This window comes from Meriones unguiculatus, chromosome 21, assembly GCF_030254825.1.
Source record: "Meriones unguiculatus strain TT.TT164.6M chromosome 21, Bangor_MerUng_6.1, whole genome shotgun sequence".
NCBI lineage: Eukaryota > Metazoa > Chordata > Mammalia > Rodentia > Muridae > Meriones > Meriones unguiculatus.
In genome coordinates this window covers 50631806-50639655 of record NC_083368.1, presented here as the reverse complement: position 1 = coordinate 50639655, position 7850 = coordinate 50631806, and the positions used below count along the sequence as shown (strand labels likewise).

Below are 7850 nucleotides of genomic sequence, written 5' to 3'. Positions count from 1 at the left end.
ACTCCTATGTCTGAGAGGATGAATCAAATGACTGAAAACACTCCTTTCCAATTTGGAGAGTTATCTTTCTCCTACAGGTTTCCAGCTCCACCCCCAAAACGCTTTCATTTAGGCCTCTTAAAGGTTTCCATTTCTTTTGTGGTATTTTCTTACCAATAAACATTCTGTAAAGCTAATATAACTGAGGAGGCATGCGATACCTCATTCCCGGAGCTCATTCTCTTTGGTCATGGCATTGTCTATGAAATATACTTCAGTGCTTTTGCTTGGCGCCGGCAGATGGGCTGATAGGCAAATGCCCAGCTGCTTGTCATAGTGGTGATGAGGAAAGCCTGGCCCCCGCATTCATCCAGCCGACTCCTGGCAGCAGAATGGCAGAGCAGTGAGTGTGGCATCTGCCTTTTCTAATTGCCACATGCTGCAGACTAGAAAACGAGATGGAAGTTTCTGCAAAAATGCAAAATGTTAACCAAGTGCCTGGCTGAAACACACCAAGCACGTTAAATTAGAAAGTTGGGGGAAGCCGGTGGGGGGGGGGTATCAATCGGTGGCTTTGGAAGCCATGGTCATGACAGTCTTAACCTAACTGAATACCTTTTGTTTAATGGAACTTATACATAGACTCAGCTCTTCGTAATGTGAGTGCCAAATCTCTTCCTGGCTCTCACAAGCAGAATCAGATCATCCAGAATGTGAGCAAGCTGTTTAAAGCTTGTGAGAAATTTGTGTCCAAGTGCTACCAAAGGCTTTATCCACGGTCTTGATCCTACATTGTGTTTATAGGTCCCAAAACACCTGCGCTTTAGTAGTCTATTTGTCTATTTGCAGCCAGTCCTGAAGATACCTGATAAAACAGGATCAGATGAATGGGGAGGAGGTCCCCCCTATCAGTGGACTTGGAAAGGGGCAGGGTGGAGATGAGGGAGGGAGGGAGGGACTGGGAGGGAATGAGGGATCATCGGGACACGGCTGGGATACAGTTAATAAAATGTAACTGATAAAAAAATTAAAAAAAACAAATATAAATACTAACACAAGGCAAAGAGAATGAAATAAATAATTTAGATGATAAAAAATAAATAAATAAATAAAAAAATAAATAAATAAATAAATAAATAAATAAAACAAAATAAGAAAGTTGCTTTGATAACAATTTTGAAAACCGTGCCTTGGTGACTGGCCAAAAAGAAAAAAAATCAATGAAATGATGCCGAATGATACTCTGCTATACTCACAGATCCAAGCAGGGAAAGAGTCTAAATTGGAGGTCCCTCCCTGCATAGCTTGGGGAACCCCCCCCAGGAAGAGGGGGAGAAATAACTGTTGGAGTCTGAGGGTATGAAGGACCACCAGAACAACATGCCCACCAAGTCAACTAAGCAGGGCTTGAGTGGGTTCACAGAGCCGGAAGCAGCAATCTTGGGGCCTGCACCCGTCCTCTCATGTTCTGGCTCCCGTCTTGGTGTTTTGTGAGACTCCTAACTGTGGGAGCGCTGTGTGTCTCTGTGTCTTTTTGTTTTTGTTTTGTTTGTTTGTTTGCTTTTTGTGTTTGGTTGTTTTGGAAGCCTGCTCTCTTTTGAAGGGAAATTGAGGGGGAGTGGATCTGGAAAAGAGTGAGGTGGGGGTGGGTAGCTGGGAGGAGTGGGGGCAGGTGTGTGAGAGAAGAATCTATTTTCAATTTGAAAAAGAGGAAGAGAGAGAGAGAGCTGTGCTTTGGTTTTAAGAATTTACTGTTATTTTCCACTCACTATTTATTTGGCACTAATTTCTTGTGCCTTTCAAATTATTTTAAATTACAACATTGGACAGGAACTTGTTCTTTTTCATTAATTAACACACCCCAAAGTTTAAAAAAAAATAACAAAATACTTACATGTGAGTATTTTTAAATCCAAATGTTCCAGAAAATTGTGCCATAGATTCATCTGCAATTCAAATCTTTTATGAAAAACACTGCCTAGCTTCAGGGACTGCTAAGAAAGCTGTCTTCATGGAAAAATATGATTGAAGTTTGTTTTGAAACATTAAAGAAAGAAGCTTTAATTGAGCTCATGGACATTTAAGGGAACTCCCAAGAAATATAATTAAAGTAGTAACAGTCCAACAGAATGACAAAATTGGAGAACGAAAACCATGCAGATAAACTTAACCCCTTAGGAGACATTGCTTTCTAAGGGAAGAGGAAAAGCCCTCACGATGGTAACAAAGCCTTGTTTAGGAAGTCCCCTCTCCCAGCTTCTACCTTTGTACAGATTTGTCTTTTGTTGATTGGCTTGGTAGACACAGCTCCTCCTACTATGAGGTGGGTTTTGGATGAAGTTCTTAACAGCTAGACACCAATGAATGTGTAAGGTCGCCTTGCTGGGAACCTCCCTTTGTGATATAAGGGCTTCCACCTTGTGGTTACCTCTGCTCTCCCATCCTGCTCCAGCCACCTCCTTCTTCTAGCATTGCCACAACCAGCATCTTTCTTTGCTATTTTTCCTGTATGGGCATAAATCTCCATATGTGTCCCTTAGAAACCATTCCTGAATTTACTTTAAAAAAAAAAAAAAGCTATTGGAACAAGGGGAAGGGATTTTTCTTTTGCAGTGGTAAGAAATTTTCAATGATGTCAGTGTGAATCTTGGGGAGGACAGATTTTCAAACACAGAATACTCTGCTGAAGCAATAAATGTAATACACAGAGTGGGAAACAGCTACAGAGACACAGTCCTCGTGATGTTTAGAAACAGGTAGTTCTTAGAAGACTTTAATGCTATTTATTTGGCCTCTTTTAGGCCAAAACAGGTTAAGTTAGTTTGTCATTGTTGCAGTTTTAAACGTACCGAGGTAAACTGTTTTGGGGACGTGACCTAAACATTTCATGCATTGGTCAGAGAAATAAATACAAACATACATCCAAAATTATGTGCTATGGTCACCTTTTATATACTGTACAATTTGTGGTACAAGCTGCTCCATCCAGCATTGCTATAATGGTATAATACATTTGTATTCCATTAAGCATCTCCCCATTCAAAGTGGGTACTTTTGTTAAAAATAACATGAATTTGCATAAAGATTGATTCCAGGTGATGGATATCAGAATGATAGAACATATGGAACTAAAGCAAAACAAAATCCCATTGTATGATCATCTATGAGTCTAACCGTTTGGGTATTTAAATTCGGTGATCTGGTGAAACACTCAAGGTCGTGTGAAAATAACTCGGAATTTCTCTGGGGTTGTCCAGATCACCTGGGACATTTGCCCGTCAGAGGGAAGGAACCCAGTCTTCAGCTTTCTTTGACACTGGTGGCTTCCTTCTCCTGGGAGGAGAAATTGTTTCTCCACTGAAGCCTTAAGCCCTTCCAGCAGGAGACCGCTGGCTCTTTGAGAATACCTACAGCTACACCCAGCACTGACATCCTGTCTGCCTAGCACCCAATTGTCTAGTAGCCAAGATGGTACTCACATCCTCCCACGAGAAGAATGAGATAGAGGGGCAGCATTTCTTCTCCACAACATATACTCGTGGAGGTCAAACAGAGCTCTTTGGCCTCAGCAACCCTTCTCTGGGAACATTGTTTCCTGTCCTTTATTCTGACCCATGCTTTGTACGTTTCAGAGACCCATCCCGTTTGCAGAGAGCTTGTTTCTGGAGAACTCATCTCAAGCCCTGATACACAATAAGTAATAGCACCTTGCTGCATATGTCTGATGGTGAAGTAGCAGAGACCTTGACGGGTGTCGGTGTTAGCGCGTCTGAACTGCTCACTTTCTGCAGCTTGCATGCACAAATGTATTAGCCTGGTCTTTGCTCATTGTGCCTGAATCCGTGCTCTAGCTAAACTATCTGAATACATACACCATCTCTTGGTAAAATGAACTGCTTGCTCTGAGGAATTCAGGGCAGCAAATGCACAGTCTTGCTTGTCCAGACAGTATGCCATTCCAGGTACATCAAGGGCTTAGAAGATGGGCCATATTCTCTGTCTTCACCACTACTTTCTGTCTGTAAAAGCTTCCGGTGATTATAGATCACACATTACTGAGCATCTTGCTTGTTTTAAAGCTTGAATTTTTTCCCATCTGGAAGAGTTATCCTCACTCCTTGGCAAACATGCAATTGTTCTGAACTTGGAGTAAAACACAAACTAGTTCATAATTACCTGGTATGCTATTTCTCAGATAAGAGCAGCAGGGCCCTGCTTGGCTGTTCATGCGAAGTTTGGGTCTTGAAAAATTGAAACTAAAAGGGTCGAGGTTCCTGTACTTAGAGGAACCAGATACTGAAGAAGTCTGGCTGAGCAGAAGCCAAGGCTGCAGAGAGCACCTGAAGTCCAAGTTTCTTTAAGTGATCTTCAAAGTCAAGGGCAGATCACGGACACAGAAAGGGGTGACAAGGAAGAAAAGTCAACAGGGCAGCCATCCTGTGTTCACAGTTGGTGATGGAGCTACAGCCACAGCAGAGATTTGGCTTCCGGAACCACTGTAACAAATAGAGAGGCTTTTATTTCCCAGAGGTCTCAAGGTACATGAGCCAGACAGGTTTAAAAGTTCAAGGCCAGGGCAGTTGCCAGTAAATGAAAAAAGCTATTATTCTTGTATTTATAGTGTCCCTGCATTATTAAATTTTCTTAAGGCTAATTCCAATGCTGCTGAAAAGCCAGACAGACACCTTTGTTTTGTCACCTTGAAGCATCCAGAAAATACAGCCACAAACCATTAAAAAAAAAAATCTCTCAAGAAACATAAATTAAATCTCTAAAGAGAAAACCCATAGGTACAGTAGTTATTGCCAAAAAAACATGGAAGCTAAGGCAGAACATCACAGATTTCAGAGTGAGGAAGTCATTTTCTGATAAAAGTTGTGCACAGCATTTTTTCTGTAACTCGACCTCTGTCCCTGGTTAAACCTACAGCATTGACTCGTTTTCTTATTGAGTTCGTGTGATGTTTTCAACTGTCAACTTGTTGTCTTCCACATAGAACACATTCTGTATCTCCCCCAAGTCCAGTATCTTATTTATTTATTTATTTATTTTTATTCTTCTCCCATATATTATACCTCAACCACAGTTTCCCTCCCCTCCCCTTCTCCTAGCCTCCCCCACTCCCTGTGTACCTTCCCTCTCTCCTAGATGCACCCTACTCCCACCTCCCCTCAGAAAAGAGCAAGCATCCAAGGACATCAACCTAATATAACAAGCTACAACGAGACCAGGCACAGACCATCAGGGCTGGCAAGGCAGTCCAGTAGGAGGAAAAGCGTCCTACAAGCAGGCAAAAGAAAAGTCAGGAACATCTTCAGCTCCCGCTGTTAGGATCTCCGCAAGAACACCACACTACTCACCCATAACATAGATGCAGAGGACCTAGATCAGACCCCTAAAAGCTCCCTGATCTCTACGGTTCCCATGAGTCCTGATCAGGTGATCCTCTGGGCTTTATACTAGTGATGTGTCCCTGAGCCCTTTGGTTCTTGCGATCTGTTTTCCCACTATTCCACAGGACCCCCCCAGCTCCCCCAATGTTTGGCTTGTGGGACTCTGCGTCTGCTCCCATCAGTGCTGGATGAAGTCTCCCTGATCTCTCTGATGATGATTCTGCTACACTCTGCTCTCAGCAAACTCTGCAGGCAGGACAATCTGTAGGTTGAAGATTTTTGTGGCTGGGTTCGTGTCCTAATCCCTCTACTTGAGGCCTTGACTGGTTTACAGAAGACTACCAGTTCATGCTCCATGTCCCGCGGTATTAGGGGTCTTTGCTGGCGTCACCTTCAGAGATTCCACAGAGTTTCCACTGTATTAAGTTTCCAACGTACCCTCAAAAGCCCCGAATTCCAGTTTTTTTTCCCAGTATTTCTTCCTCCCCGACCCAGCTGATCTCCTGTTCCCAACTCTACCCACTCTCAGTGCAAAATTTACTCGATTTCCCCTTCCCCAGGAGACTCTGGCATCCTCCCTTTAAGTCTCCTTGTTTCTTAGCCTCTCTGCGTCTGTAGACTGTAGTAGGATTATCTTTCACTTTACAGCAAATGTCCACCTATGAGTGAGGACATACCATATTTGTCTTTCTGGGTCTGGGTTACCTCCCTCAGAATGATTTTTTTTTTCAGTTCTATCACTTTGCCTGCAAATTTCATGATGTCATTGTATTTAACAGCTGACTAATACTCCGTTGTGTAAATGTACCACATTTTCTTTATCCATTCTTTGGTTGAGGTACATCGAGGCTCTTTTCCAGTTTCTGGCTATGATGAATAAAGCTGCTATGAATATAGTTGAACAAGTGTCTTTGGGTAGGATAGATGGTCTTTGGGAATATGCCCAGTAGTGGTATTGGGTCTCGAGACAGATCCAATTTTCTAAGAAATGATAGGGCAACATTTGTTTAGCTCTGTTTGCTTGTTTGTTTGTTTTTTTCTTTTCATGTTTTACTGGACATTTATTCTCTCTCAAGTTATCCATCTTTTCTCACCTACCATGCTAATGTCCCTAATTTTAAAGAGTACAACTGTAACACTTCTGCAAATAAAAGCAACAGTGGTGAAAATCAGTTATGAAATGAGGAGCTATAAGAGTATGTGTGTTAAACAGTCCCTGCGTGCACGTGTGAGTATTAGATACTTGGTGCCACACACTCTCCCTTTATGAATGTGGAACTGGCAGCAAACAAAATACGAAGGCAGGGCCTGGAGAGTAGAAGCAATTAGCAAGCAATATATACTAATGGCGAGTCCTATACCATATTACACATGACAGTGCAAAGTATGCCATGCAGATAATAACATGAATGATAATAAAACAATGTGATGAAGAAAAAAATAAATAAAGACACTAAATAAATAAATAAATAAAGAGGGTGGTGCACAAGTATGTCTGGGAAGCCATTTTGGATACATATTACCCAGACTATAAACTGCATAAATGTTTATAATTAAAGATCCACAGAACACTGAACAAAGAGTTTGAGTCTCACCTTGATAGTTGCTTACCTTCTTTGCCTTTAGACAATCTGTTATGTTTTCTACCAAAACTTCCACAGAAGAGATGAAAAGGGAACCTATTCAAAAGGTAAATGTGGTGGCCTTGTGCAATGCTGGGCACAGGACGGTGTTCTATAAATGGATCTGCTATCTTGGGTTTCAGACTCTGACGTGTCACACAGAGGCATCTGTGCTGTGGAAGAGAAGGAGTGTCTCCACCTCCTGCGTCTCATCAACAGTACATGGAAGCAAAGCGCCTGCATCTCACATTACATCCTTACATTTCCCCAAAGATTGGAGGACATGCACTGCTCCTTAACTTACTTTTGCTTAGTGTTTTTAACTCATTTCTATTGTCTGCTGCTAACAAAATCAAGCATACAACTATTTAACCAATAAGTTAATGCTATACCTGGCTCTCAAGACCCCTGAAGAGAACACCAGGAATATGAGTCCAATGCAAACACAAGAGGGCTTTATTCAAGCTTAAGCTTGGGCATCAATTGTCCCTGACACAGCCGGTTAGAAAGAGTCTCAGGATGGCAGAGTTTTTAAAGGAAAAAAACAAAACTGCAAGCAGGAAATTCCAAGCCTTGGCATTCCAGGGTTGTGTAAGATTGGGTGGGAGGTTCAGCAAGTGAGGTGACCTTTAGGCTGCTTGTTCTGAGCCACCTGGTCAAACTGCAAGACGTCTGTACGATTGCCTGCAGGGTGGAGGGCCAGGTGTTTTTTTTTTCTCCAGACCCGAAGGTGGGGGCCAAGACACTCTAAAGAGAGTCATCTTAAGATAGAGTCTGAGAAACAAAACGGAGTTAGCCCCATTATCTTCAATTCCTTCGTTATCATTGCCGTTTTATTTTCCTCTTTCTTTAATGT

At 42.2% G+C, this 7850-nt stretch overlaps 1 long non-coding RNA gene across 1 annotated transcript; it reads right to left on the bottom strand.

The window, feature by feature from the left end:
• Positions 1–266: 266 nt before the first annotated feature.
• LOC132649694 (uncharacterized) lies at positions 267–7110 on the bottom strand. Its single transcript, XR_009588186.1, has 3 exons — positions 6984–7110; positions 4156–4475; positions 267–360 (listed from the first exon to the last, which is right to left on the bottom strand). It is a non-coding gene; the product is annotated as an uncharacterized LOC132649694 (long non-coding RNA).
• Positions 7111–7850: the final 740 nt, after the last annotated feature.